Below are 22429 nucleotides of genomic sequence, written 5' to 3' on the forward strand. Positions count from 1 at the left end.
AGGAGCGTGCCCTGCGGCACAGCGCTTCTGCAAGCTGCCCCCTGGCAAGGGCCCGGGAGCGCTCGTTCCTGTCGCCTGGCTAAAGGAGCCGCCCCAGCCCTGCTTACAGGGACCTGGGTGGGGCTGCTCCTGGGGACAAAGGGTGCCGCCAAGGTCCTGACACGGGCCCCGAGTACAGGGCCCGCACGCTGGCAGCTCACCAGCACCACCGGCAGCGTGGGCGCACGCCCGGGCCCTGGCTACAGGCGGGTCACGCTGCCCACGCTGCCGCTAAGCGGCTTCGCGCCGCCCTCAGAAAGCAGGGGCAAGGCCGGAGGCTTTCTCCACCCGTGCATTTTGGGCACCCGCCTGTGGCTGCACAGAGCTCCTCTTTCCCTCCTGGGAAGTCTAAGCTACGCTGGCTCTGTTGCTAAAGCACAACCACACTTCCTCACTCACACACACTAGGGGGAAGACAGGGAAGGGGGAGGCAGGGGACGGGGGGGAGACAGTCCCAGAAGAGGGAGCAAGCTCTGTGCAGCCAACCTACTCTAGGGAGCCATTGCTAATGCTGAGCAGGAGAGGAAAGCGTCAGACCTGCCCCTGCACTGAGAGGAGGCCACAGGGGCCTCGGCGAGCGCTGAAGCGCTTCAGGACCGGCACCAGGGACACGGGCTGTGACACGCCCCGAGTACAGGGGGTCACGCTGGCCAGGGGCCAGCAGCAGGCAGAAAGCTGCCGGGGTTGGGGAAAAGCCCTGCCCTGCTTACAGGGTAGCTGGGCTGGGGGCCGGGAGAGCTCCGTTTCCCCCCTGCGGTGCGGAGACAGGGGCTCTCACACCCTCCTTTACAGGGTCGCCCCTCTCTCCGGGCAGCCAAAGGAGCACAAGGCAAAAGGCCAAGCACAGCAAGGACCAGCCCCGCACGCAGGGAGGTTGCCCAGCGCAAAGCCGGCCGCGGCACCCTGAAGGCGCCCTGGCCTGGAAAAAGCCCTTTGCCCAGAGGGCTCCTCGCGTCCCTCTTCGGCTCCCGTGCCTCGCTCTTGCCTCGCCGTTCCGCTCTTGATCTCGAAGACGCTGCCGCTCTCGCCTCGGCGTCCCACGGCTTCTGCCAACGGACGACGACACGCTCAGCCCTGAGAAGCTCCAGACCCCGTGCCTGCAGGGAACCGCCACCCAACAGCCCCACAGGGACATCCCTAACCGGCCGCCCACAGATCCTTTTGGCTGCCCAAAAGCCTCACGCTTCGGCTCCAAGCTGCTGCTCTTACCTTGCGGCCGCGCTTCTGAGCTCGAGGCCGCCAATGCTGAAGGCTGGCTCTTGCCGCGCCGATCCACTCTTGAGCTCGAAGAGGCCTCTCCTGCGGCTCGCTCTTTCCTCGCTGTCCCACGGCTTCTGCAAACGTCGACGAGGACGCAATCAGGCCCGAGGAGCTCCAGCGGCCCAAGGGAACCGCCACCCAACAGCCCCGCAGCCAGATCCTCACGCCAGCACCCCCGCGGCCCCCCAAAAGCCTCCGACTTCAGCTTGACTCACCGTCGCGACGTCCGGCGCAGTCCCACGCCGTGCTGGGAGCCGGGCCCTCTGGGCAAAGGAAGCTGGGCACGCAAGGCAGCGGCCAAGAGGCTGCACCCCTGCTTACAGGGGGCTCAGGCCGCTGCCCGGACTCAAAAGTGCCCGGGACTCCAGAGCACTTACAGGCCCCCACTTACAGGGCGGCTCGGGTCCCCAAGGCCTATGGAGGCTCCTTCTCTCCACCAGTTGCGGGGCGCTCCCCACTAACGGGGCGGGCGCCCCACACAGGCTGCCAGCTGAAGGGAGCACAAAGGCTCCCAGACCCGCAGCCTGCTTACAGGCCGGTCCACACCCGGGGAGCCACAGAGCTCGGCCTTCCCCCAAGGCAACAGGAACCTGACTCTACCGTCAGGCAGTCCAGCTCACGGCCTAAAGCCGAGGGGCCGCCAGCCCAGCCCTGAGGACAGGGAGGGCACACGCCCGGCCCCATGACTCCTGGCCCCGCGCCTCTGAAAGACCGGGGCCAGGGACACCCGCCTGATTACAGGGGGTCCCTCCAACCGCCCGCCGAGGCCAGGGGACGCACAGAACCCCGCTTACGGGGCCGCCCCCCGCTGCCCGGCACCCCCCAACAAGCACTACGGAGCACAGGCTCCGGCCTGCGCCCCACTTGGGGACAGGCCAGAGCCCGGCCGCAGCGCAGCGCAGCGCGGCAACGCGGCCGTCTGCAGAGCCCCGGGAGCCTCCTGTACGAGGCCGCCAGCCGTGTGGCGCCGGCCCGAAGCACTGCCAAAGGCAGGAGCGTGCCCTGCGGCACAGCGCTTCTGCAAGCTGCCCCCTGGCAAGGGCCCGGGAGCGCTCGCTCCTGTCGCCTGGCTAAAGGAGCCGCCCCAGCCCTGCTTACAGGGACCTGGGTGGGGCTGCTCCTGGGGACAAAGGGTGCCGCCAAGGTCCTGACACGGGCCCCGAGTACAGGGCCCGCACGCTGGCAGCTCACCAGCACCACCGGCAGCGTGGGCGCACGCCCTGGCCCTGGCTACAGGCGGGTCACGCTGCCCACGCTGCCGCTAAGCGGCTTCGCGCCGCCCTCAGAAAGCAGGGGCAAGGCCGGAGGCTTTCTCCACCCGTGCATTTTGGGCACCCGCCTGTGGCTGCACAGAGCTCCTCTTTCCCTCCTGGGAAGTCTAAGCTACGCTGGCTCTGTTGCTAAAGCACAACCACACTTCCTCACTCACACACACTAGGGGGAAGACAGGGGAGGGGGAGGCAGGGGAGGGGGGAGACAGTCCCAGAAGAGGGAGCAAGCTCTGTGCAGCCAACCTACTCTAGGGAGCCATTGCTAATGCTGAGCGGGAGAGGAAAGCGTCAGACCTGCCCCTGCACTGAGAGGAGGCCACAGGGGCCTCGGCGAGCGCTGAAGCGCTTCAGGACCGGCACCAGGGACACGGGCTGTGACACGCCCCGAGTACAGGGGGTCACGCTGGCCAGGGGCCAGCAGCAGGCAGAAAGCTGCCGGGGTTGGGGAAAAGCCCTGCCCTGCTTACAGGGTAGCTGGGCTGGGGGCCGGGAGAGCTCCGTTTCCCCCCTGCGGTGCGGAGACAGGGGCTCTCACACCCTCCTTTACAGGGTCGCCCCTCTCTCCGGGCAGCCAAAGGAGCACAAGGCAAAAGGCCAAGCACAGCAAGGACCAGCCCCGCACGCAGGGAGGTCGCCCAGCGCAAAGCCGGCCGCGGCACCCTGAAGGCGCCCTGGCCTGGAAAAAGCCCTTTGCCCAGAGGGCCCCTCGCGTCCCTCTTCGGCTCCCGTGCCTCGCTCTTGCCTCGCCGTTCCGCTCTTGATCTCGAAGACGCTGCCGCTCTCGCCTCGGCGTCCCACGGCTTCTGCCAACGGACGACGACACGCTCAGCCCTGAGAAGCTCCAGACCCCGTGCCTGCAGGGAACCGCCACCCAACAGCCCCACAGGGACATCCCCAACCGGCCGCCCACAGATCCTTTTGGCTGCCCAAAAGCCTCACGCTTCGGCTCCAAGCTGCTGCTCTTACCTTGCGGCCGCGCTTCTGAGCTCGAGGCCGCCAATGCTGAAGGCTGGCTCTTGCCGCGCCGATCCACTCTTGAGCTCGAAGAGGCCGCTCCTGCGGCTCGCTCTTTCCTCGCTGTCCCACGGCTTCTGCAAACGTCGACGAGGACGCAATCAGGCCCGAGGAGCTCCAGCGGCCCAAGGGAACCGCCACCCAACAGCCCCGCAGCCAGATCCTCACGCCAGCACCCCCGCGGCCCCCCAAAAGCCTCCGACTTCAGCTTGACTCACCGTCGCGACGTCCGGCGCAGTCCCACGCCGTGCTGGGAGCCGGGCCCTCTGGGCAAAGGAAGCTGGGCACGCAAGGCAGCGGCCAAGAGGCTGCACCCCTGCTTACAGGGGGCTCAGGCCGCTGCCCGGACTCAAAAGTGCCCGGGACTCCAGAGCACTTACAGGCCCCCACTTACAGGGCGGCTCGGGTCCCCAAGGCCTATGGAGGCTCCTTCTCTCCACCAGTTGCGGGGCGCTCCCCACTAACGGGGCGGGCGCCCCACACAGGCTGCCAGCTGAAGGGAGCACAAAGGCTCCCAGACCCGCAGCCTGCTTACAGGCCGGTCCACACCCGGGGAGCCACAGAGCTCGGCCTTCCCCCAAGGCAACAGGAACCTGACTCTACCGTCAGGCAGTCCAGCTCACGGCCTAAAGCCGAGGGGCCGCCAGCCCAGCCCTGAGGACAGGGAGGGCACACGCCCGGCCCCATGACTCCTGGCCCCGCGCCTCTGAAAGACCGGGGCCAGGGACACCCGCCTGATTACAGGGGGTCCCTCCAACCGCCCGCCGAGGCCAGGGGACGCACAGAACCCCGCTTACGGGGCCGCCCCCCGCTGCCCGGCACCCCCCAACAAGCACTACGGAGCACAGGCTCCGGCCTGCGCCCCACTTGGGGACAGGCCAGAGCCCGGCCGCAGCGCAGCGCAGCGCGGCAACGCGGCCGTCTGCAGAGCCCCGGGAGCCTCCTGTACGAGGCCGCCAGCCGTGTGGCGCCGGCCCGAAGCACTGCCAAAGGCAGGAGCGTGCCCTGCGGCACAGCGCTTCTGCAAGCTGCCCCCTGGCAAGGGCCCGGGAGCGCTCGTTCCTGTCGCCTGGCTAAAGGAGCCGCCCCAGCCCTGCTTACAGGGACCTGGGTGGGGCTGCTCCTGGGGACAAAGGGTGCCGCCAAGGTCCTGACACGGGCCCCGAGTACAGGGCCCGCACGCTGGCAGCTCACCAGCACCACCGGCAGCGTGGGCGCACGCCCGGGCCCTGGCTACAGGCGGGTCACGCTGCCCACGCTGCCGCTAAGCGGCTTCGCGCCGCCCTCAGAAAGCAGGGGCAAGGCCGGAGGCTTTCTCCACCCGTGCATTTTGGGCACCCGCCTGTGGCTGCACAGAGCTCCTCTTTCCCTCCTGGGAAGTCTAAGCTACGCTGGCTCTGTTGCTAAAGCACAACCACACTTCCTCACTCACACACACTAGGGGGAAGACAGGGAAGGGGGAGGCAGGGGACGGGGGGGAGACAGTCCCAGAAGAGGGAGCAAGCTCTGTGCAGCCAACCTACTCTAGGGAGCCATTGCTAATGCTGAGCAGGAGAGGAAAGCGTCAGACCTGCCCCTGCACTGAGAGGAGGCCACAGGGGCCTCGGCGAGCGCTGAAGCGCTTCAGGACCGGCACCAGGGACACGGGCTGTGACACGCCCCGAGTACAGGGGGTCACGCTGGCCAGGGGCCAGCAGCAGGCAGAAAGCTGCCGGGGTTGGGGAAAAGCCCTGCCCTGCTTACAGGGTAGCTGGGCTGGGGGCCGGGAGAGCTCCGTTTCCCCCCTGCGGTGCGGAGACAGGGGCTCTCACACCCTCCTTTACAGGGTCGCCCCTCTCTCCGGGCAGCCAAAGGAGCACAAGGCAAAAGGCCAAGCACAGCAAGGACCAGCCCCGCACGCAGGGAGGTTGCCCAGCGCAAAGCCGGCCGCGGCACCCTGAAGGCGCCCTGGCCTGGAAAAAGCCCTTTGCCCAGAGGGCTCCTCGCGTCCCTCTTCGGCTCCCGTGCCTCGCTCTTGCCTCGCCGTTCCGCTCTTGATCTCGAAGACGCTGCCGCTCTCGCCTCGGCGTCCCACGGCTTCTGCCAACGGACGACGACACGCTCAGCCCTGAGAAGCTCCAGACCCCGTGCCTGCAGGGAACCGCCACCCAACAGCCCCACAGGGACATCCCTAACCGGCCGCCCACAGATCCTTTTGGCTGCCCAAAAGCCTCACGCTTCGGCTCCAAGCTGCTGCTCTTACCTTGCGGCCGCGCTTCTGAGCTCGAGGCCGCCAATGCTGAAGGCTGGCTCTTGCCGCGCCGATCCACTCTTGAGCTCGAAGAGGCCTCTCCTGCGGCTCGCTCTTTCCTCGCTGTCCCACGGCTTCTGCAAACGTCGACGAGGACGCAATCAGGCCCGAGGAGCTCCAGCGGCCCAAGGGAACCGCCACCCAACAGCCCCGCAGCCAGATCCTCACGCCAGCACCCCCGCGGCCCCCCAAAAGCCTCCGACTTCAGCTTGACTCACCGTCGCGACGTCCGGCGCAGTCCCACGCCGTGCTGGGAGCCGGGCCCTCTGGGCAAAGGAAGCTGGGCACGCAAGGCAGCGGCCAAGAGGCTGCACCCCTGCTTACAGGGGGCTCAGGCCGCTGCCCGGACTCAAAAGTGCCCGGGACTCCAGAGCACTTACAGGCCCCCACTTACAGGGCGGCTCGGGTCCCCAAGGCCTATGGAGGCTCCTTCTCTCCACCAGTTGCGGGGCGCTCCCCACTAACGGGGCGGGCGCCCCACACAGGCTGCCAGCTGAAGGGAGCACAAAGGCTCCCAGACCCGCAGCCTGCTTACAGGCCGGTCCACACCCGGGGAGCCACAGAGCTCGGCCTTCCCCCAAGGCAACAGGAACCTGACTCTACCGTCAGGCAGTCCAGCTCACGGCCTAAAGCCGAGGGGCCGCCAGCCCAGCCCTGAGGACAGGGAGGGCACACGCCCGGCCCCATGACTCCTGGCCCCGCGCCTCTGAAAGACCGGGGCCAGGGACACCCGCCTGATTACAGGGGGTCCCTCCAACCGCCCGCCGAGGCCAGGGGACGCACAGAACCCCGCTTACGGGGCCGCCCCCCGCTGCCCGGCACCCCCCAACAAGCACTACGGAGCACAGGCTCCGGCCTGCGCCCCACTTGGGGACAGGCCAGAGCCCGGCCGCAGCGCAGCGCAGCGCGGCAACGCGGCCGTCTGCAGAGCCCCGGGAGCCTCCTGTACGAGGCCGCCAGCCGTGTGGCGCCGGCCCGAAGCACTGCCAAAGGCAGGAGCGTGCCCTGCGGCACAGCGCTTCTGCAAGCTGCCCCCTGGCAAGGGCCCGGGAGCGCTCGCTCCTGTCGCCTGGCTAAAGGAGCCGCCCCAGCCCTGCTTACAGGGACCTGGGTGGGGCTGCTCCTGGGGACAAAGGGTGCCACCAAGGTCCTGACACGGGCCCCGAGTACAGGGCCCGCACGCTGGCAGCTCACCAGCACCACCGGCAGCGTGGGCGCACGCCCTGGCCCTGGCTACAGGCGGGTCACGCTGCCCACGCTGCCGCTAAGCGGCTTCGCGCCGCCCTCAGAAAGCAGGGGCAAGGCCGGAGGCTTTCTCCACCCGTGCATTTTGGGCACCCGCCTGTGGCTGCACAGAGCTCCTCTTTCCCTCCTGGGAAGTCTAAGCTACGCTGGCTCTGTTGCTAAAGCACAACCACACTTCCTCACTCACACACACTAGGGGGAAGACAGGGGAGGGGGAGGCAGGGGAGGGGGGAGACAGTCCCAGAAGAGGGAGCAAGCTCTGTGCAGCCAACCTACTCTAGGGAGCCATTGCTAATGCTGAGCGGGAGAGGAAAGCGTCAGACCTGCCCCTGCACTGAGAGGAGGCCACAGGGGCCTCGGCGAGCACTGAAGCGCTTCAAGACCGGCACCAGGGACACGGGCTGTGACACGCCCCGAGTACAGGGGGTCACGCTGGCCAGGGGCCAGCAGCAGGCAGAAAGCTGCCGGGGTTGGGGAAAAGCCCTGCCCTGCTTACAGGGTAGCTGGGCTGGGGGCCGGGAGAGCTCCGTTTCCCCCCTGCGGTGCGGAGACAGGGGCTCTCACACCCTCCTTTACAGGGTCGCCCCTCTCTCCGGGCAGCCAAAGGAGCACAAGGCAAAAGGCCAAGCACAGCAAGGACCAGCCCCGCACGCAGGGAGGTCGCCCAGCGCAAAGCCGGCCGCGGCACCCTGAAGGCGCCCTGGCCTGGAAAAAGCCCTTTGCCCAGAGGGCCCCTCGCGTCCCTCTTCGGCTCCCGTGCCTCGCTCTTGCCTCGCCGTTCCGCTCTTGATCTCGAAGACGCTGCCGCTCTCGCCTCGGCGTCCCACGGCTTCTGCCAACGGACGACGACACGCTCAGCCCTGAGAAGCTCCAGACCCCGTGCCTGCAGGGAACCGCCACCCAACAGCCCCACAGGGACATCCCCAACCGGCCGCCCACAGATCCTTTTGGCTGCCCAAAAGCCTCACGCTTCGGCTCCAAGCTGCTGCTCTTACCTTGCGGCCGCGCTTCTGAGCTCGAGGCCGCCAATGCTGAAGGCTGGCTCTTGCCGCGCCGATCCACTCTTGAGCTCGAAGAGGCCTCTCCTGCGGCTCGCTCTTTCCTCGCTGTCCCACGGCTTCTGCAAACGTCGACGAGGACGCAATCAGGCCCGAGGAGCTCCAGCGGCCCAAGGGAACCGCCACCCAACAGCCCCGCAGCCAGATCCTCACGCCAGCACCCCCGCGGCCCCCCAAAAGCCTCCGACTTCAGCTTGACTCACCGTCGCGACGTCCGGCGCAGTCCCACGCCGTGCTGGGAGCCGGGCCCTCTGGGCAAAGGAAGCTGGGCACGCAAGGCAGCGGCCAAGAGGCTGCACCCCTGCTTACAGGGGGCTCAGGCCGCTGCCCGGACTCAAAAGTGCCCGGGACTCCAGAGCACTTACAGGCCCCCACTTACAGGGCGGCTCGGGTCCCCAAGGCCTATGGAGGCTCCTTCTCTCCACCAGTTGCGGGGCGCTCCCCACTAACGGGGCGGGCGCCCCACACAGGCTGCCAGCTGAAGGGAGCACAAAGGCTCCCAGACCCGCAGCCTGCTTACAGGCCGGTCCACACCCGGGGAGCCACAGAGCTCGGCCTTCCCCCAAGGCAACAGGAACCTGACTCTACCGTCAGGCAGTCCAGCTCACGGCCTAAAGCCGAGGGGCCGCCAGCCCAGCCCTGAGGACAGGGAGGGCACACGCCCGGCCCCATGACTCCTGGCCCCGCGCCTCTGAAAGACCGGGGCCAGGGACACCCGCCTGATTACAGGGGGTCCCTCCAACCGCCCGCCGAGGCCAGGGGACGCACAGAACCCCGCTTACGGGGCCGCCCCCCGCTGCCCGGCACCCCCCAACAAGCACTACGGAGCACAGGCTCCGGCCTGCGCCCCACTTGGGGACAGGCCAGAGCCCGGCCGCAGCGCAGCGCAGCGCGGCAACGCGGCCGTCTGCAGAGCCCCGGGAGCCTCCTGTACGAGGCCGCCAGCCGTGTGGCGCCGGCCCGAAGCACTGCCAAAGGCAGGAGCGTGCCCTGCGGCACAGCGCTTCTGCAAGCTGCCCCCTGGCAAGGGCCCGGGAGCGCTCGCTCCTGTCGCCTGGCTAAAGGAGCCGCCCCAGCCCTGCTTACAGGGACCTGGGTGGGGCTGCTCCTGGGGACAAAGGGTGCCGCCAAGGTCCTGACACGGGCCCCGAGTACAGGGCCCGCACGCTGGCAGCTCACCAGCACCACCGGCAGCGTGGGCGCACGCCCTGGCCCTGGCTACAGGCGGGTCACGCTGCCCACGCTGCCGCTAAGCGGCTTCGCGCCGCCCTCAGAAAGCAGGGGCAAGGCCGGAGGCTTTCTCCACCCGTGCATTTTGGGCACCCGCCTGTGGCTGCACAGAGCTCCTCTTTCCCTCCTGGGAAGTCTAAGCTACGCTGGCTCTGTTGCTAAAGCACAACCACACTTACTCACACACACTAGGGGGAAGACAGGGGAGGGGGAGGCAGGGGAGGGGGGAGACAGTCCCAGAAGAGGGAGCAAGCTCTGTGCAGCCAACCTACTCTAGGGAGCCATTGCTAATGCTGAGCGGGAGAGGAAAGCGTCAGACCTGCCCCTGCACTGAGAGGAGGCCACAGGGGCCTCGGCGAGCGCTGAAGCGCTTCAAGACCGGCACCAGGGACACGGGCTGTGACACGCCCCGAGTACAGGGGGTCACGCTGGCCAGGGGCCAGCAGCAGGCAGAAAGCTGCCGGGGTTGGGGAAAAGCCCTGCCCTGCTTACAGGGTAGCTGGGCTGGGGGCCGGGAGAGCTCCGTTTCCCCCCTGCGGTGCGGAGACAGGGGCTCTCACACCCTCCTTTACAGGGTCGCCCCTCTCTCCGGGCAGCCAAAGGAGCACAAGGCAAAAGGCCAAGCACAGCAAGGACCAGCCCCGCACGCAGGGAGGTCGCCCAGCGCAAAGCCGGCCGCGGCACCCTGAAGGCGCCCTGGCCTGGAAAAAGCCCTTTGCCCAGAGGGCCCCTCGCGTCCCTCTTCGGCTCCCGTGCCTCGCTCTTGCCTCGCCGTTCCGCTCTTGATCTCGAAGACGCTGCCGCTCTCGCCTCGGCGTCCCACGGCTTCTGCCAACGGACGACGACACGCTCAGCCCTGAGAAGCTCCAGACCCCGTGCCTGCAGGGAACCGCCACCCAACAGCCCCACAGGGACATCCCCAACCGGCCGCCCACAGATCCTTTTGGCTGCCCAAAAGCCTCACGCTTCGGCTCCAAGCTGCTGCTCTTACCTTGCGGCCGCGCTTCTGAGCTCGAGGCCGCCAATGCTGAAGGCTGGCTCTTGCCGCGCCGATCCACTCTTGAGCTCGAAGAGGCCGCTCCTGCGGCTCGCTCTTTCCTCGCTGTCCCACGGCTTCTGCAAACGTCGACGAGGACGCAATCAGGCCCGAGGAGCTCCAGCGGCCCAAGGGAACCGCCACCCAACAGCCCCGCAGCCAGATCCTCACGCCAGCACCCCCGCGGCCCCCCAAAAGCCTCCGACTTCAGCTTGACTCACCGTCGCGACGTCCGGCGCAGTCCCACGCCGTGCTGGGAGCCGGGCCCTCTGGGCAAAGGAAGCTGGGCACGCAAGGCAGCGGCCAAGAGGCTGCACCCCTGCTTACAGGGGGCTCAGGCCGCTGCCCGGACTCAAAAGTGCCCGGGACTCCAGAGCACTTACAGGCCCCCACTTACAGGGCGGCTCGGGTCCCCAAGGCCTATGGAGGCTCCTTCTCTCCACCAGTTGCGGGGCGCTCCCCACTAACGGGGCGGGCGCCCCACACAGGCTGCCAGCTGAAGGGAGCACAAAGGCTCCCAGACCCGCAGCCTGCTTACAGGCCGGTCCACACCCGGGGAGCCACAGAGCTCGGCCTTCCCCCAAGGCAACAGGAACCTGACTCTACCGTCAGGCAGTCCAGCTCACGGCCTAAAGCCGAGGGGCCGCCAGCCCAGCCCTGAGGACAGGGAGGGCACACGCCCGGCCCCATGACTCCTGGCCCCGCGCCTCTGAAAGACCGGGGCCAGGGACACCCGCCTGATTACAGGGGGTCCCTCCAACCGCCCGCCGAGGCCAGGGGACGCACAGAACCCCGCTTACGGGGCCGCCCCCCGCTGCCCGGCACCCCCCAACAAGCACTACGGAGCACAGGCTCCGGCCTGCGCCCCACTTGGGGACAGGCCAGAGCCCGGCCGCAGCGCAGCGCAGCGCGGCAACGCGGCCGTCTGCAGAGCCCCGGGAGCCTCCTGTACGAGGCCGCCAGCCGTGTGGCGCCGGCCCGAAGCACTGCCAAAGGCAGGAGCGTGCCCTGCGGCACAGCGCTTCTGCAAGCTGCCCCCTGGCAAGGGCCCGGGAGCGCTCGCTCCTGTCGCCTGGCTAAAGGAGCCGCCCCAGCCCTGCTTACAGGGACCTGGGTGGGGCTGCTCCTGGGGACAAAGGGTGCCGCCAAGGTCCTGACACGGGCCCCGAGTACAGGGCCCGCACGCTGGCAGCTCACCAGCACCACCGGCAGCGTGGGCGCACGCCCTGGCCCTGGCTACAGGCGGGTCACGCTGCCCACGCTGCCGCTAAGCGGCTTCGCGCCGCCCTCAGAAAGCAGGGGCAAGGCCGGAGGCTTTCTCCACCCGTGCATTTTGGGCACCCGCCTGTGGCTGCACAGAGCTCCTCTTTCCCTCCTGGGAAGTCTAAGCTACGCTGGCTCTGTTGCTAAAGCACAACCACACTTCCTCACTCACACACACTAGGGGGAAGACAGGGGAGGGGGAGGCAGGGGAGGGGGGAGACAGTCCCAGAAGAGGGAGCAAGCTCTGTGCAGCCAACCTACTCTAGGGAGCCATTGCTAATGCTGAGCGGGAGAGGAAAGCGTCAGACCTGCCCCTGCACTGAGAGGAGGCCACAGGGGCCTCGGCGAGCGCTGAAGCGCTTCAGGACCGGCACCAGGGACACGGGCTGTGACACGCCCCGAGTACAGGGGGTCACGCTGGCCAGGGGCCAGCAGCAGGCAGAAAGCTGCCGGGGTTGGGGAAAAGCCCTGCCCTGCTTACAGGGTAGCTGGGCTGGGGGCCGGGAAAGCTCCGTTTCCCCCCTGCGGTGCGGAGACAGGGGCTCTCACACCCTCCTTTACAGGGTCGCCCCTCTCTCCGGGCAGCCAAAGGAGCACAAGGCAAAAGGCCAAGCACAGCAAGGACCAGCCCCGCACGCAGGGAGGTCGCCCAGCGCAAAGCCGGCCGCGGCACCCTGAAGGCGCCCTGGCCTGGAAAAAGCCCTTTGCCCAGAGGGCCCCTCGCGTCCCTCTTCGGCTCCCGTGCCTCGCTCTTGATCTCGAAGACGCTGCCGCTCTTGCGTCGGCATCCCACGGCTTCTGCCAACGGACAACGACACGCTCAGCCCTGAGAAACTCCAGACCTCGTGCCTGCAGGGAACCGCTGCCCAATACCCACCATGCAACTTCAAACATGGTAGCTAGAATTATCAACAGTTGGTTTTTCAAGCTAATTTTTGGATTGCTGTGTGTAATGATCCTTTCTTGATTGTTAGACACCCATCAGTTCCCTCTCATGTATTAGTACATGAGATTTTCGTCCCTTTTTGGCATGGCTATTTTATATTAAGTTTCACTGATAAGGGTTTTTTTGTAGCTTTAATATAATCAGTGTTCCTGGTAGATTGGGTATTATATTATACTGGTTTTTTTGTGTATTTATAATGTAGTAAATCTGTCTGATTAAGATACTTTTGAGTAGTTTTTATCTTAATAAATAATATGAGTTTACATATATAAATGCAAATGGGAATACCTGTTGTTTGCAATTCTGTATTCTGAGGAAGAATATTTAAAAAGCTTCACTTACATCTATAAAATCTTTTACGCACAATCCCGTGATAGTATCAGATGTGAGGATTTTATTACCCTCACTCAGGTCCCTCTCTGAGGAGTTTAGAAAGCAAGGGGGCTGTATTTACCACCTCAGGACTCATTAGGAATGCTTTTCTAAGAGATTTTTTTCTGCAGCTCCCACTATGACCAGAAGAATGCCCTTCTAAAGACTCCGGGGCTTTCAGCTGAAAATGTCACCTCTTGCCCTTTTAAAATATCCCAGATTGTCTATGAGAGATGCTGCCTCCCCATGCTCTGTTACAATAGACTTTCCCTCAAATATGCTCATTTTTCCTCTCTAAATTACCCCAAATTCACCCATCTGGAAGGCACTAATTATTTAGCTAGCTGTTACAGCTAGGTTTCCTCAGGTTTTCTGACAAGAAAGTCACTTTCACGCCCCTAAAAGAGGGTCTCTGATTTTCCCTCCAGATCATCCCCTAGCCATGTCCTATACGTCACCTAAGATTTTATCCCAAAAACGTTTATTTTCTGCCCCATACACTTCTCCAGATTTTCCCTCCAAAATATTGTCTACAGATTAACAGATTTTGCTCCTCAAAAGTTCTATACCATAGAAATTCCTTTTTTACTTTGATTCATTCCATTGCAGATTAACTGAGATTTCAATACAAAAATGTTCCTTCTAGCCCTTTAAATTACCGTAGGCGTTATCACAAAACTTTCTCTGCCCTACCACCCCAAAGTATTTCAGACTTTTCCCCAAAAACCATACGCTTCCCTAGAGAGCCCCTGTAATTTTCTTGCCAAAAGAATGCCTGCTGTATGACCTCCATAGATTACCACAGCTTTTGTTCCCACACGACTCAATTTTACCCAAAATATTCACTCCTACGCCCACACTCAGGTGAAGCCAGGAAATTCCAGCATGGGTCCCCTCTGCAGTTCTTGCTGCCCCTATGAGTTACCTCATCTCTACCCCTGAGAAACTGCAACACAGCGCACGCCGGCCCTCCATTCCTCCTCTACCCCACCCGAGGGCGGCTCGAGGGAGCCTCCCGGCCCGCGCCTCCCCGCCCGGCCACGCGCCGAGAGCGGCGGACCCAGCGGCTTCGAGTTTCCGCCCTCGGGGCTGAGGGGCCCGGGCTGCGAGGGCACCGCTGCGGGCGGACACCCCGCGTTCGACTTCCCGCCTCTGCGGCTGCCAGAAACGGCAGGGCAGGGCCACAGCGCATGCGCAGGAACCGCGCCCCGCGGTGCCGATGGGGAGGCGGTGGCCGCACGACGAGAACACGCCCACCCACCCCACCCCCCCCCCCCGAGCCTCAGGGAGGGACATTCCTTACGGCGCAACCGGATCCCCATCGGGGACTGTCCCGGGGCCGCAGCAGCACCCGGCAAACACGCAACCCCTGCCCTCAGAGACCTTCACATCTGCTGCCACCTCAGTGACATGCAGGCTATACCGCATGCCACTCTCATGGTGCTCAGCCACACCCGAGACACCTGCCTCCCACTCAAATCACCTTTGTGTCCCCTCAGCAACATGCAGGGCACGCACCACTCCTTCAGTAACCCCCACGCCCTCTCAGCAACACACAGGGCATTTACCATCCCTTCCGTGACCCTCATGTCCCCTCAGAGGAACACGGGGCACCTGCCTCCCCTCAAAGCACTCACATACTCCTCCTCAGAGGAACACAAGCACCGTCAGAATCCTAAACCGTAGGTAACAAAAGGCTACACGTTATATTGAATCAAGTAATGGTAACAAGTAATATTGGACCAAGAGATGCAGGTGAAACAAGCAAGACAGCAAAGCCAGCGACACAGCAAGCACCATCCACACCAAAACAGGAAATTATAATACATCATGCAAAACCAAATTTCAGCAAAAAACATAACAGACTAAAAAAACCCAAGATGCAACAGACATGTCCTGAAGACAGAGGGAAAAACTTTAAACAGAAGGAAGACTACAGAAGTCTTCATCAATGACCACCAGTAGAGTGAGGATTACACAGACGAAACTGACGCGGGAGTGAAATCAACCAGCTCTCATAGAAATATGACACAGCTTTACACAAATATGAGTATGCTATTGATACCTTGTAACTTGGAATTTACAATTTAGAATGAAATGAAAGGCAAAACAACATTGAGTGAGGTTTGTCAGAGAGATTCACCTCACTCCCAACTCAGAATACACAAACACCTGCTCTGCAGCCCTCTGAATATAGAGCTTTGCTTTCTTACCCAGCTCTGGGCTTTACATCTACCTCCCCTCAGGAACACTCATATTCCCTCAGTGACCCTCAGATCCCCTCAGCATCACCTGGAGAGCCACCTCTCCCTCATTGCTCACTCTGGTCCTCACAGTTTACCTCAGGATTTCTTTCCAAATTATTCCTTCAGTCCATAGCATATTAAATTACATTGTCCCCCCCAAAATAGTCTTTTTGTGCATTAAAAATTACCTCAGATGTTATCACAGAATTTCCTCTGCCCAACCTCCCCAAATTAGCTCAGATTTCTCCCCAAAACCAATTGTCCCCCATAGAGAAAGTTTTTTCTTCCAAAAAATGTCCGCTACAGTATTGCCACAGATTACTGCAGCTTTTGTTCCCACACTCCTCAATTTCACCCCAAAATATTCATTCCATGCTCTCCAGGTGATGCCAGGGAATTCCAGCATTCCCACCCATGAAGTTTTTTTTTCTCCCCTCTGACTTACCTCATGGCTTCCTCCCGCAAACCGAAACACCGTGCAGACGCGTGAGGGACCTCCATTCCTCCTCTGCCTCACCCCAGGGGCTGCCCGAGGGCGCCACCCGGCCCGGGGGTGTCACCCGCCCGACGCCGCGCCGGGAGCGGCAGCCACAGGGGCTCCAAATAACCGCGCTCAGCGTGAGGGGAGCTGAGGGCGAGGGCGCCCCCAGGCGGCCACAGCGGCTTCGAGTAACCGCGCTCAGCGTGAGGGGAGCTGAGCGCGCCCCCGGCGGCGTCGAGTAACCGCCCTCAGCTCTGAGGGGAGCTGAGGGCGAGGCACCGCTTGCGGCTACAGTGGTTTCTAGTTTCCCTCCATCCTCAGCGTGAGAGGAGCTGAGGGCGCCACTGGCGGCTTCGAGTAACCGCCCTCAGCTCTGAGGGGAGCTGAGGGGCTCACGCACCCCCCTGGGCGGGAACCGCGCCCTGTGGTGCCCGTCAGCAACACAGCCCTCATCCCCCTGCCCCCAGACACCCTCACAGCCCCTCAGGGGCACGCTCGGCATCTGCCACCGCCTCAGTTACATGCAGGCTACACCACATGCCACTCTCATGGTGCTCAGCCACACCCGAGACACCTGCCTCCCCCTCAAATCACCTTTGTGTCCCCTCAGCAACATGCAGGGCACGCACCACTCCTTCAGTAACCCCCACGCCCTCTCAGCAACACACAGGGCATTTACCATCCCTTCCGTGACCCTCATGTCCCCTCAGAGGAACACGGGGCACCCGCCTCCCCTCAAAGCACTCACATATTCCCCCTCAGAGGAGCACAAGCACCGTCTGAATCCTAATTCGTGGGTAACAAAAGGCTACACGTTATATTGAATCAAGTAATGGTAACAAGTAATATTGGACCAAGATGTGCAGGTGAAACAAGCAAGACAGCAAAGCCAGTGACATAGCAAGCACCATCCACACCAAAACCAGCAGATTGTAATAAATCCTGCAAACTGCAAAATTACCTAAAAACATAACAGACTGAAAAAACCCAAGATGCAACAGACATGTCCTGAAGACAGAGGGAAAAACTTTAAACAGAAGGAAGACTACAGAAGTCTTCATCAATGACCACCAGTAGAGTGAGGATTACATAGACGAAACTGACGCGGGAGTGAAATCAACCAACTCTCATAGAAATATGACACAGCTTTACACAAATATGAGTATGCTATTGATACCTTATAACTCGGAATTTACAATTTAGAATGAAATGAAAGGCAAAACAACATTGAGTGAGGTTTGTCAGAGAGATTCACCTCACTCCCAACTCAGAATACACAAACACCTGCTCTGCAGCCCTCTGAATATAGAGCTTTGTTTCCTTACCCAGCTCTGGGCTTTACATCTACCTCCCCTCAGGAACACTCATGGCCCCTCAGCTGATAAAGATGTTTCTGCAAACTCTGAACTCTTTGCCAATCCTTTCAGCCAGTAAAACCCAGTAGTAGATTGTTACCTAGTGTTTGTGCATGCATTTCAACTACTATAAATTTTAATAAATACTCAATGCTTTCCTTTACTCTCTCAAATGTGAGTGATGAAAAACCAATGATCACTGCACACACAAGTAGATCAGCTGTCTAATAAGTCTGGAAATTGCAGGAAATTTGTGACTTCAGTTTCTCCTGTGTTTTTTGTGTTTTTATTGCCATTAACAAATTTTCTGTTTTCAATAGTTGCCACTCACCTCATATTTGCAGATGAAACTGCAATTCCATCATCATCCATTAACCTAACTGCCTTTCTCCCTTGCAATGATTCTAAAGACATTGTTCTAAAAAAAATTATTGCCAAATATCTTCTCTAAAGCACAGGTCAATGTTGAAAAAATACCACTTGAAAAAATATTAACATTATTAAATCATGGCTGAGCGAGGTCTGGGTTCCCAGGCAAGTTCCAATTTTTCACCACCTCATTTAAATCCACACAGGCCAAGAGACACCAGTGGGAAAGAGACCAAACACAAGACTGTGACTTTATGAATTCTGATCTGTGATTGAAACTCTTATTGCACTTCAGTTTTCATAATGCTTGGTTACAGTGCATAAAACACATCTGGCTTCTAAAGTGCAAGGCCTTCCATGTTTGGCAAATCTCCTGAGGCTGATATAAGAATACATTATTTCAAATCCAGCCTCTGTTTCAAGCCTCTTTTCCTTTCCTATTTCAATTCATTATTTGTATGTATTTTAATGTAGTATTTAATTTTCAGTTGTGTAGACTCTACTGGTTACTGCAATATGATTTTCATTGTCAATACTGAGTTAATTTTATAAAATGTGAGGAAAAAAATACTGGGAAAAAATAAAAGCTGCTGGTAAAAATGCATGAGGCAAGATAAATATCCATAGATACAAGACAGATTTCACTTTTATCTCCATGACTGTGATAGCAATGCTGGCCATAAATCTCACTTATGAAATTATTAATAAGAGATGTAATTTGTTGATGGCTTGACCAAATTAATTAGGAGCAAGTGAACTGATGAGGTGAATGAGGCACCTCTGAAACTAAGCTACAGATCAGTGATAGAATGACCATTTGAATTGCTACTCCTCTCTGTGTGATAAAGAACATCTGGCCCTGCCAAAGATCACAAAAACAGACTGGTATCATTTTAAATAATGCCAAATGCTGCAACTCAGAGCAAGATGGATGGAAGGTGCTCCAATTGTAAAGAAGGAAGTTGTTGTCTTATATATCCAGGGTTCTCTTACCATTATAGAGCAAGGATTCCATATTGCCAGAGCCTTGTAGTTCCTCTAAGCTCTGACTCTTCTTGGTCCTTGCAGCAGCCATCTGATTCTTGACACCAATCCACTCTTTTTGTTCTTATTGGCTACAGGTGTGGCCTGTTAACATCAGGCCTTCTCCTAATCTTCAGTAATTGGTTCAGCTGCAACTCTTTGGGGGCTAAGATTATATTCTATACTACCTTCATTTACCCACACTGTATCCCCCTGCAGGAAGTTACAGAGCATTCTTTGCTCAAGGATATAACACAGAATCCTATGGGAAGATTTCCCATAAGGAATTACAGGAGAATTATATGGGGAAGACGAACAGAGCAATTCTGGGCCTCCCTACCAGGAGGATCTGGGTCTGTCACTTAGGCACTACTTCAGGCTCTCCAGAGGTTCTGAGAGTTATGGAATCACAGGTGGCAATGGTCAGTGTCCTCTATCCCCCCATCAACTTGCATCATTTTTACACTTTGTATTTTCACCTGCATAGGTCAGTGGTTTCAGGAAACAAGTAATAGTCAGTAGGAACCTGTCTATAAAAACATCACTATTACTCCTTTAGATCAATCTAATATAGGATTTCTTTGCTCAGGAGAAAATGAAAAAAAAATGTAAGACTTTGCTCTAGATAAAGGGGAGATAATTAAAAGTACATGGGCATGGCGCCGATCTCCTCAGTTTTGATGTCTGAACTGAAATATTCTTATATACATTGACACCTTTATGATCCTGGGATATGTAAGCCTTAAGGGTGACACTTCCTGAGATAGGTAATCATGTGTATATTGTATCTTCCAGGCTAAACATTTTTCAAAACTACTGGAGGCAAATGATATAAAAATGTCAGGCTTAACATTAACAGCCATTGAAATTAAGAAGGACATTCGTAAAGAGATGTTAGAATAAGTAAATAAGTATTTTTGGGGGTATGGGCCTCTGCTGTACCAGGGAGGGTGAAAAATGTCCCCCTATGGTAATCAAGCTTAAGGAACGAACACAACCAGTGAGAATTAAGTAGTACCCCCTCAAAAGAAGATAGGAAAGAAATCAGCCCAATAATTGATAGTACTGGATTGAGGGCTGTCAATAAGATAACAAAGAATTTATACCCTGTGGCAGCAAATCCATATACTTTACTAACTTGTTTAACACCTGAGCTAACCTAGTTTACTGTTTTAAATCTGAAAGATGCCTTCTTCTGCCTCCCTATCCACCAAGCCAGCCAGAAAATGTTTGCATTAAATGAGCTGATGGATGGAGAGGCAAGGAAAGCAGCAAAAGGTGAGGTAATTATGGACAGATTTCCCTCAGAAGTGAGCCAGAATATAATAATACTAATCAAAAGAGACATGCAACCACAAGGGGTGGGCTACCATTGAGAGGGAGTTGGTAATCCCTTCCCATTTTTGGTCACTAGTGGTCACTAGTGAAGGAAGAGCACTAGAAAACACACTGGAGTCTAACTCCTTAAAAGCTTTTATAAAGTGTGGCTCCTTTGCCAGAATGACCAAGGCTGCCAGTGTTACAGAGTGCATCAAAATGAAGTGTTGACTTTTAAGTAGTAGTTTCCACAGGCTTTCTAGAACACATATCTAATTGAAAGAATCGTTGCCAGGAATTTATATGCCACTATTACTCAGGTAAACCAACAGTGTGATCCTTGCCTCCAGACTAACCCCAAAAACACCCCCGAGGCTGAAACTCGGTCAGACTGGGAGAGACCATGGGCCTAGACAGCAGTGGCAAATTGACTTTTCAGAGCTCCCAAGAAAAGGGGGGTATCTGTATTTATTGGTATTGACAAATACATTTTCAAGCTGGCCAGAAGCATTCCCCACCTGAACTGTCAAAGCTCGAGAAGTGACCAGAGTATTATTACAAGAAATAATGCCACAATTCGGAGTTCCAGCCACATTATTCTCAGATAGAGGATCACATTTCATTTCCAAGATAGTGCGACAGATTAGTAGCCACCTGGGCATTCATGACCAGGCCTCTACTGCATGTAACAAAGAATAACTGCCTATCTAGACCTCCACTATGCATTTTTTTTAAATACTTGATTTTTTATCAAATCTGTGGCTTACCAGAATAACATGATACAGACTTGATATACAATTTTATTTTTTTTATTTTGTACAGCACCTGGGATGTGTGATTTGCTCAGATTGTCTCTAGATGATGTTTAATCACTGTATGAATTCCAGAAATACAAGTAGGATGGGGAGTCTGGAGCAAGGAATTTTAAGGATTGACCAATGTTTAGCAGCATTAAATACCTGTTATGGCCAAACTCCACCCCCAAAAACATTTTGCAGTGTTTTGGGATTTTCGGTCTTGTTAATCTCATTTACTGCTGCAGCAGTATCTGAAGTATGTAAGATAACTATTTTGTTGTCTTTGTTTTGGTTTTTTAATATTTAGTAGTCATTTTACCTTGCTCTCTTGTTACTTTGGTAAAAAATTAATGGTTACATTCTGTAGTCTTCCTTTCATTTCAGATACATTTAATGTATTCCTAAAAACCCTTCAAGTATTGCTATATTTCCTTTTCAAAAGTTGGAGGAATAGTTGAAATGCTGCATCCCGTGCAATTTAAAAAACCTGGGGTCTTCTGTATTCAGGTAGAATGTTTAAATCTGCAGCAGGATTCATTTTGGAGAAGTCTGAAGTTCATACAGCTCTCATTCACATTCCATGGATAAGGAAAGCAAATGAGGTTGTGCACACGATGTCTAAGTCAGGAAACGCTGGCTAATGTGGAAGGTGGGACTCAGAAATTTTAAGAAAGCATAGTGGCACTAACACCAGTGTTGCCTCTGTAAGCTGTCCATGTGCTATGTGTTTTGTCTTCTCCTATAATTGTTAAGTTCAAGAATACCTACAAATATCCAGTCCCTTTATTTTGACTTCATTTTTCTTTGTATCTCTCCATACAGCTTTTTTAATATTACTAAGAGGGTTAGCTGATGACTTATTACATCTTTTTTTCCTCATTTTCCCCCATGTGTTTCAAGTGACAAGTGTGCATCTGTTTTTGTGTGTGTCAAGGTCCATGAACTGAATTAAGTGTTGATCAGAGCAGCTCTAAGTCACCTGTCTACTTGAATAGATGAAGCAAAATGAAGCTGCTCTCTGCAACACCCATCAGAAGGGTTAATGCGTCCCTGTCCTTATGGAAAGAGTTGTTGAGAAGCGAAGTGGTGGAGTCACCATTCCAGGGTCTGTTCATACAACATGCAGATGTGGCACCTGAGGACATAGCTTAGTGGCAGTGCTGGGTTGATGGTTGGACTTGATGTCTTGGACGTCTTTTCTAACCTTCATGATTCTATGATTTTTTTCCCCCTGCATATTCTGGCCTCCATCTCCAACCTTCCCCAGTGAAATCAGTGATTTCACTGATGCAGGGAGGATTTCAGCTTCACAGCCTTTGCTACAATATCCTACCTGAGGGTGGGACCCAAAGCCTGGCTGCTGAAAAACGAGGGACATATCATCACCATAGAGGGGATAACAAGCAGCAAAAGTGTTTCCAAGGTATTTACATCTGTTCTGATTTGCCATATAGGTATCTTCTCCATTAGAGCTTAATTTAATCATTTGGTATCTGCTCAAAACATGTTTTGTAGTAATTCTATCCTCCAATTGCATTTCAGTTACTAGTGCAAACAACACACTTTCCAAACAATGTCAGAAGCAAAAATGCAGAAAAAACCCAGTCTAGTCTCTATGCTTAACCTAACACACCCTTTTCATTTTGATAAGTTTCTGGCAATATTTTGACATTATTATTTCATTTTTAAAGGCGTTGAAAATATTGATATTAGCTTTTGTGGTCAGTGAAATGTGAGAATATCAATAATATTCTAATTGTAGGCATTTGCCAGTCTCCTACCACAGAATTTCAAGATTCAACATCCAGAAGTGTTTG

The sequence above is a fragment of the Melozone crissalis genome, unplaced genomic scaffold, assembly GCF_028551555.1.
Source record: "Melozone crissalis strain CALT ecotype California unplaced genomic scaffold, PUWL_Pcris_2 ptg000033l_1, whole genome shotgun sequence".
Taxonomy (NCBI): domain Eukaryota; kingdom Metazoa; phylum Chordata; class Aves; order Passeriformes; family Passerellidae; genus Melozone; species Melozone crissalis.